This window comes from Glycine max, chromosome 7 (assembly GCF_000004515.6).
Source record: "Glycine max cultivar Williams 82 chromosome 7, Glycine_max_v4.0, whole genome shotgun sequence".
Taxonomy (NCBI): domain Eukaryota; kingdom Viridiplantae; phylum Streptophyta; class Magnoliopsida; order Fabales; family Fabaceae; genus Glycine; species Glycine max.
The window spans coordinates 15,887,768-15,894,649 of record NC_038243.2 but is presented as its reverse complement, the minus strand read 5'-3'; positions in this window follow the sequence as shown (position 1 = coordinate 15,894,649).

Sequence of the window (6,882 nt, the reverse complement as noted above, 5' to 3'; positions counted from 1 at the left end):
AAAAAAAAACTAGTAAGTTACAATTGCTATGATGCCCCTCGTTATCCCCCCCTTCATTTCTTAACATAGGTAGGCAAATCTTATACCAATTAGATGAGCTTTTTATTTTGCTTGCTTCTGCATTATTTTGTGCCTTAGGAATAGATAAATATTATTAACGTGTTTAAAGTTGCAATCGTGGTTTGCTTGGACAGCCTACAAGATTTGAATGGTTTTATTCTATTTTCGTTTGAACTTGCCAAGCAATAACACTGCACGGTCATTCATTATGGTTGGTGGGCAATGCCTTTACTTAAAATGGTTTTCTCTTTTTTGGGTGTTTTATAGGAGAGACCACCGTTGCAGGGGAAGTGATTTTTTTGTCATGTGTCGGTTGGTGTATTCCTTTTACTTTGGTTTTTTTGGTCTCTCAACAGAGGGAATAAACTATTTGTTTAAATATTTTTTTGGTGTGTGCCAATTGTGGTGAGTCTTGAGCTGCATATAACTTGTGCTCAAGTTTAAGTATTTTCATTATTGATGTGATGTTTTTGTTATACAAAAAAGAAGCAACTGTGATAGTAGCTGCGTGTTGATGACCAAAAATATGGATAAATATCACTTATGCAGTTTCAATTGACCCCATGTTATTGATAGAAACTTATAAAATTATAGCATTTTTTTTCATCCATAGAAATTAAATATAAATATAAAAAAATTACAATTATTCATGCATTCTGTTAAATCAATTGAATTAAACACTTGGTAAACTACATCGTGTTTGGAAATTCATTGGGAAAAAAGGTAATTATGTTTTGAACTTAAAAGTATAAGTATTATTTTCTTAAAAATCACTTTTTTGCTGGATAAGTGAACCGACTCACTTTAACCAGAAAAAGAAACTAATATATATGCACTCAATTAACATTCGTATAAGCTGAGTGGTCGAATTAGCTCACAGGCCACAATTTCACATCGACACGCTATAAACGGCTATTGTGTAGCAGATCAGTTTAATAATTGATGAAAATGAAAAGAAAAAAAACGAGAAATCAATCCAACTCCACGATGAAGTTACAAGTTCCATATCTGAATTAGACAGAATATCTGATTGCGCAATTTTTATGAATAAGGATAGTTGTAAGTTCCGTATCTGATCACACAATTTTTTTGCAGGAGTATTAAGTTATCGACATGTATATCTCTATGGTACCAAAATTTCAATTTCTAGATTGCCTGCTTTGCACGGATTACATATGATCCTGTGTTGTGAATGGGAACTACGTGACCATTGGGTAAAGGTAGCTACTCAATATAGAATATATAAAAGGAGAAATTGTAAATTATATAAAAAGTATGCAATAAAAAATAGATAAAGTTCATATTTTTAAATTAAAAGAATTTATGATATTTACGAGAAAAAAAAAGATGTTAAGATAATTTATCTTAATTTCTTTTTCATTTATTTTATTTTAAACAAATATATTAATATAATTTACATAAAAAAAGAAATTTGACCGCATGCAGAATTGAAAAGTAGGGAAGAACCCTTGATAAGGATTAAAAGATTTTCCAGTACTTCCTTATCTAACTTCTTTACATTATTCCTCTCTCTCTCTCTCTCTCTCTCCATCATCTGGTCACTCTTGTTAAATATTTTGTATTTTCTCTTGTCTTTTTAGCTAGAGAAGCAAGAAGGAAGGAGAGTATCCATTATCCAATTTTAAATAGAGGGATAGAGATTGCTGACACTTGGCATAAAAAGATGGAGAGTATAAAATCACATAATGGATCCACTTTTTATTCACTACTTTTATGGCTCCTTTCTTTTCGGTCAATTCCAATATTGTCTTACAATATGGTTTACCATAGAGGCATTGATTAAAAAAAGGGAGAGGCATGAATTGATTAATATGGTTCATCAGCCATTGTATTGACGATGATGGGTAGTGTTTTAGAGATTGGATTGACTGTGTGTTCGGAAACCTGTTGAAATGGATGAATTGCAGTTGTGAGGTGAAAGTTATAATCATTAGCTTTCAAAATTTATATCTGGAAAATCACATCCACCCATGAAACCAAAACATACTAATCACTTGGTTAGATTAATGAATTGGTGAATTGATGAACTGTTTGGCTCAAATAAATTAATTATAAACTCTATTTAGAGAAAGAGAAAGCAATAGTAAAAAGTTGAAATTTTGGTTAAAAAAACAGTAAAAAATTAATTTACAACAAGTTAATATAAAATATTTGATACAATCTTATTTTAAGTTTTTTGTTTTAAAAAAATCAACTTAACGTATTTTGGAAATAGAGACCTGGATACTAGCTTTCTTTCCTTTGCTAATTCACCTTATTTCGTTATCTCCTTCTTCATTTTTTTTACAGGAATCTCCTTCTTCATTTCTTAACATTTATTTTGTGTGTCTTATAAATGGATTTTTCTAAATATTATTAACGTAGTTTTAAGTTACACTTTTGAAAAAAAAATGATGAAGTGACATTTTGAATGGTGACGTTCGAAGTCCACTTAATAGGTCATTTTAACTGATAGCCAAACACTCACTTTTTTTCTCCAAAAAAACACACTCACTTTTTTCATAAAAATTGTCCCTTCTACTTCTACATAAACACTTATGAAAAAAACTTGTTATTTTTCCCATTCATGTCAATTTTACGGCAATATTTTCATATAATTCAAGTTTCAAAAATGTCAAGCCGAAGGGGATAGAGATGGCTTTGATTGGCAGAAGTATTGAGAAGCACTTTTCCCGTGGTTTACATTCTTTTGAAACCTAGAAAACATTGAGTCATTATCGATGTGCACCAACTTGTCACTAAAGTAATGCTGCTATGAAAAAAATATATATAATTTTTCAATCATGATAGCCTTGAATGAAAGATATCCCAGCTGTGATTGTGATGGCCACTATTGAAAGAGAGAATTAGTCACTCCTGTAAGAATGAAAGCACGCCAATAAAATAAAAGGTAGCTTAATGTGAATGGTTAAGGAAAAGGAGATTCCACATACTTCGATAAGACAATTGCTTGGAAATTTACAAACAACCCACTTGCCATTCTAAGATGATTGGGCATTTGTTGTTTGAATGTTGTTCTGTCTTCTGTGATTGGGCCATTGCTTCCTGTACCTAGTTTTTCTTCCTACACCCTAGAGAAAACTTAAAACAACCCATTTTTTTCTTCCTAGAAAACATGAAACAACTTGAAGGAATAAAAATACCCTCTTTATCTCTTTTACTCACTCAACAGGCACCTCACCCCACTCTCAAACTCTAAAGCATCTCCCTAGCTCCCTCCGTCCTCCCTCACTCAACAGTCATTCATGCCTATATCTGTCTCTAAAGGTTACATGTGAGTCCCTTATTAGAGAAAATTATATTTTATCTCTGAAATATGAAAATATTGGCCGTTGATTCAGTAAAATTTTGTCTCTAATAACTTATCTAGACATGGAATTCATGTTCGTCTCTAATTTTTTGATTTATTTATTTTTACATATTTCCCCAATTTTCTTCAAGTTTAGCTATTAATAATCATAAGAAAATAACTATTTATACCTATTAAGTAATAAATAATCTAATAGACAATCATTTAATAGAGATGAAATTGAAAATAATAACACATTAATAAGTAACAAAATATCATTAATAGAAAGTCAAACAATTATACTAAATTTGTAGACATACATCAAAATGACATAAAGCATCCATATAGAACTATGTTCCAAAAGTAATTTACCCAACACAAGTTATATTGTTTTAACAAAATTAAGAAAGGAAAGCAAATCAAAGGTCATGGAAATCATTCATTAAGGAGTAAAATGTGCAAAGAAAAAGTTAAATGGCAAAATGTGCAAAATTTCAAAAGTTTGGTGACAAAATGTGCATATTGCATAGTTTGGTGGCAAATTTTGCCACATGAAAAAATGGGACAAAAAAGTGTAATTATGCTTTATATATATATATATATATATATATATATATATATATATATATATATATAAAATCTTAAAGCCGTTAGGAATTTTATAATTCTTGATTAAGGTGTGTTTGTTATAATTGCAAAAATTGAATTATTTTAATAAGATTATTGTTATAATCAACTATAATTAGAATTGGTTTTTATTTGGGTAAGTTTGATGAAAAGTGGTTTTAAGATAACTCATTTTGTTTGGATGCAACAAAACATAGCTTTTGCATAACAAAAGAGTATGAAAACAGCATGCAAAGGCAAAAAAATCACAAAATGAGAGTTGCATTGTGATTTAAATACTTTTACAACTCTTTTTCGCAAAATGCACCTGCATCTGATAGAAGTTTTTCTTTTAAAGAGAGATATATCAAAGAACAACAGACGAAGAAACATCTAACAACACTTTTTCATGTTATATGATTTCATTTCCAGCATAAGAGTAACAACATCTAATAACCATTTCAATCCACTAACATGAATATAACAACATTGTAACAACATAAGAACAGTATCAAGAATATAAACATGGATTCATATATAGAATCAAAACAATGAAATGAGAGGACTTACCATCTCCACGCTCCCATGGAAGAACATCATAGAGAAAAAATACAACCTCACCCATTACCTCTTTCTCTCCTGGCTTGGTGAAGAATGAAAACCTCCCTCTTCTCATATTTCTTGCGCCGAACAACCACACTCACACACAATCTTACTGTTCACACCCTTTGTTGCTATATCTACCAATGTTAGCGGCAGACCAGAATTCCTTCAAACAGCTCCGTTTCTAATGTCTACACCCCCTTCAGGTCATATTTTCATTTCTATTTTCTTAGCCCAAAACTAACATCCTTTTAGCCGATCATATCAAACACATATCAATCAATCAATCAATTAATTAACTAATTATCAAAGCAAATAATTTACTTAAAGAAAATGTTTCATGCAAAATAAATATATATAATTAAGTAAATATTTCCGCTCTTAATAAAGGAAAATTGCTCACATTTTTCGTATAATAGGAGAGATGAATAAAATGCAAGAATGTTTTGGTAAATTATGAGATTCAGCTTCACTAAATTAAATGACTAAAGGTAAAAAAAATAATTAGGAGAAAAATACATTAATCTTCTGTAAAAAAATTAATCATTTAGGGTATTGGGCAGACAGTAAACCAAGAATTAATAATTCTACATATAACTTAATTATGTGAATAATGTATATTTAATTTTTATTGAAATAATTAAATAAGAGATAAAAAAAATCTTTAAAACTTAAAATGATATGTAAGTAATTTTGTGGAGTGACAACTTTATACTTATAGAGTAACCAGATAGCTCAATCTTCATTTTCTTTCTTTTTTTTTTTTGGTGAATGCTCAATCTTCAATTTTAACATATTAGAATGGACACTTTAATTTAAGTCACCGAGAGAGGGAAAAGGAGGAGACAAAAAAAAAAAAGATGTAAATTTTGAATGAAAAAGAAAGCAGGGAAAATAGATCCAATACAATCCAAAGCTAACAAAAGAAACACAATGACTATAATCAGGTGGAATGATAAAGCTGAGCTCCCTGATTCGCTTCCATGGAAAGCTAATACCAACCACCAAAGTAGAATGAAAAAGAATAAAAAAACAAGGAAAGAAACGAAAGAGTGCAAAAAAGATTGACGAGACACATTGGTGGAGTTTTTTTTTTTGGTGAATACATTGGTGGAGTTATAACTTTCATAATTTACTCTTCTAATGTAATATCATATATATATATATATATATATATATATATATATATATATATATATATATATTATTAATTTTAATGGTAGGTAATGTTGTAATAACAAATGTTAAAATTCCTTTCAACAAAACAAAAAAAAAATGTTAAATTGACGAATGAAATGCTTAATTTTTCAGTAAAACAGAATTATTTTTTAAATGCTTATTTTTATTATGAATGATTGATAGTAATATATTAGTTCATTTTCACACAAAAAATATTATTTCATTCATTAATAGCGAGCTCAAATTATTCGAGCCACTTCTATGCAAAATGAAAAAGGGCATGATAGGTTATAAATGATAATGCATAAACTTTAAATTCTTTTACAGTTAATTCATGTCAAAATTTTAAATATTTTTTACCGTGTACATAAATTTACTCTTCATTGTTTCCTTATCCTTGAAAACATGTATGTATTCACAAACTTTTTGAATTCACCCAGCGCCATGAAAGTGAGAACCACCTTTATTCGTCTCACAAGATACCTGTGAGTGAAACAAGAATTAAACAGCCTTTATTCTTTGTTTCTTATTTTTCTCTTTTTCTCTTTATCTTTTCCCCCTCTTTTGTCCCTTTTTCTGGCCAAAATATAGAAACTTACAATATATCACCCGTAAAGAAAGGGTCCCTAATTGACCGTAGTTGCAAGATTAGGAACCTTCCCTAAACACAGCTTCTCAATTTCGCATTAATTTCCCCCCTAGCTACTACTATAGTGTTACCATAATATTGATTGTTATGGCAATATAAAGAATAATTAACTAACTAGATTGGGAATAAAACTAATTCACACCCATTAAAAAAATTAATTAATATTACTTAATGTTGATAGTTTCAATAAGAAAAATTAATTTATTTTCTAAAATATCTTTACACTTAATTGCATAGGAAAAAAAGTTATCGAGAATAAAACTCTAATAAAATAGAGGCTACTCAGGAGATTATATCATAAAATCAAAGAGAGTCAATAAAAATTTACTTATATTTCAAACAGAGACTTTTTTTTTTCTTATATTTCCGTTGGAGGTAGTAGTAGATTTGTCCGTGATGTTGTTTCTGTACCAAATGATACTAATTTCATTTGCAAATTAAACAGTGTCATACACAATTTTGAAAAAGAAAAGTG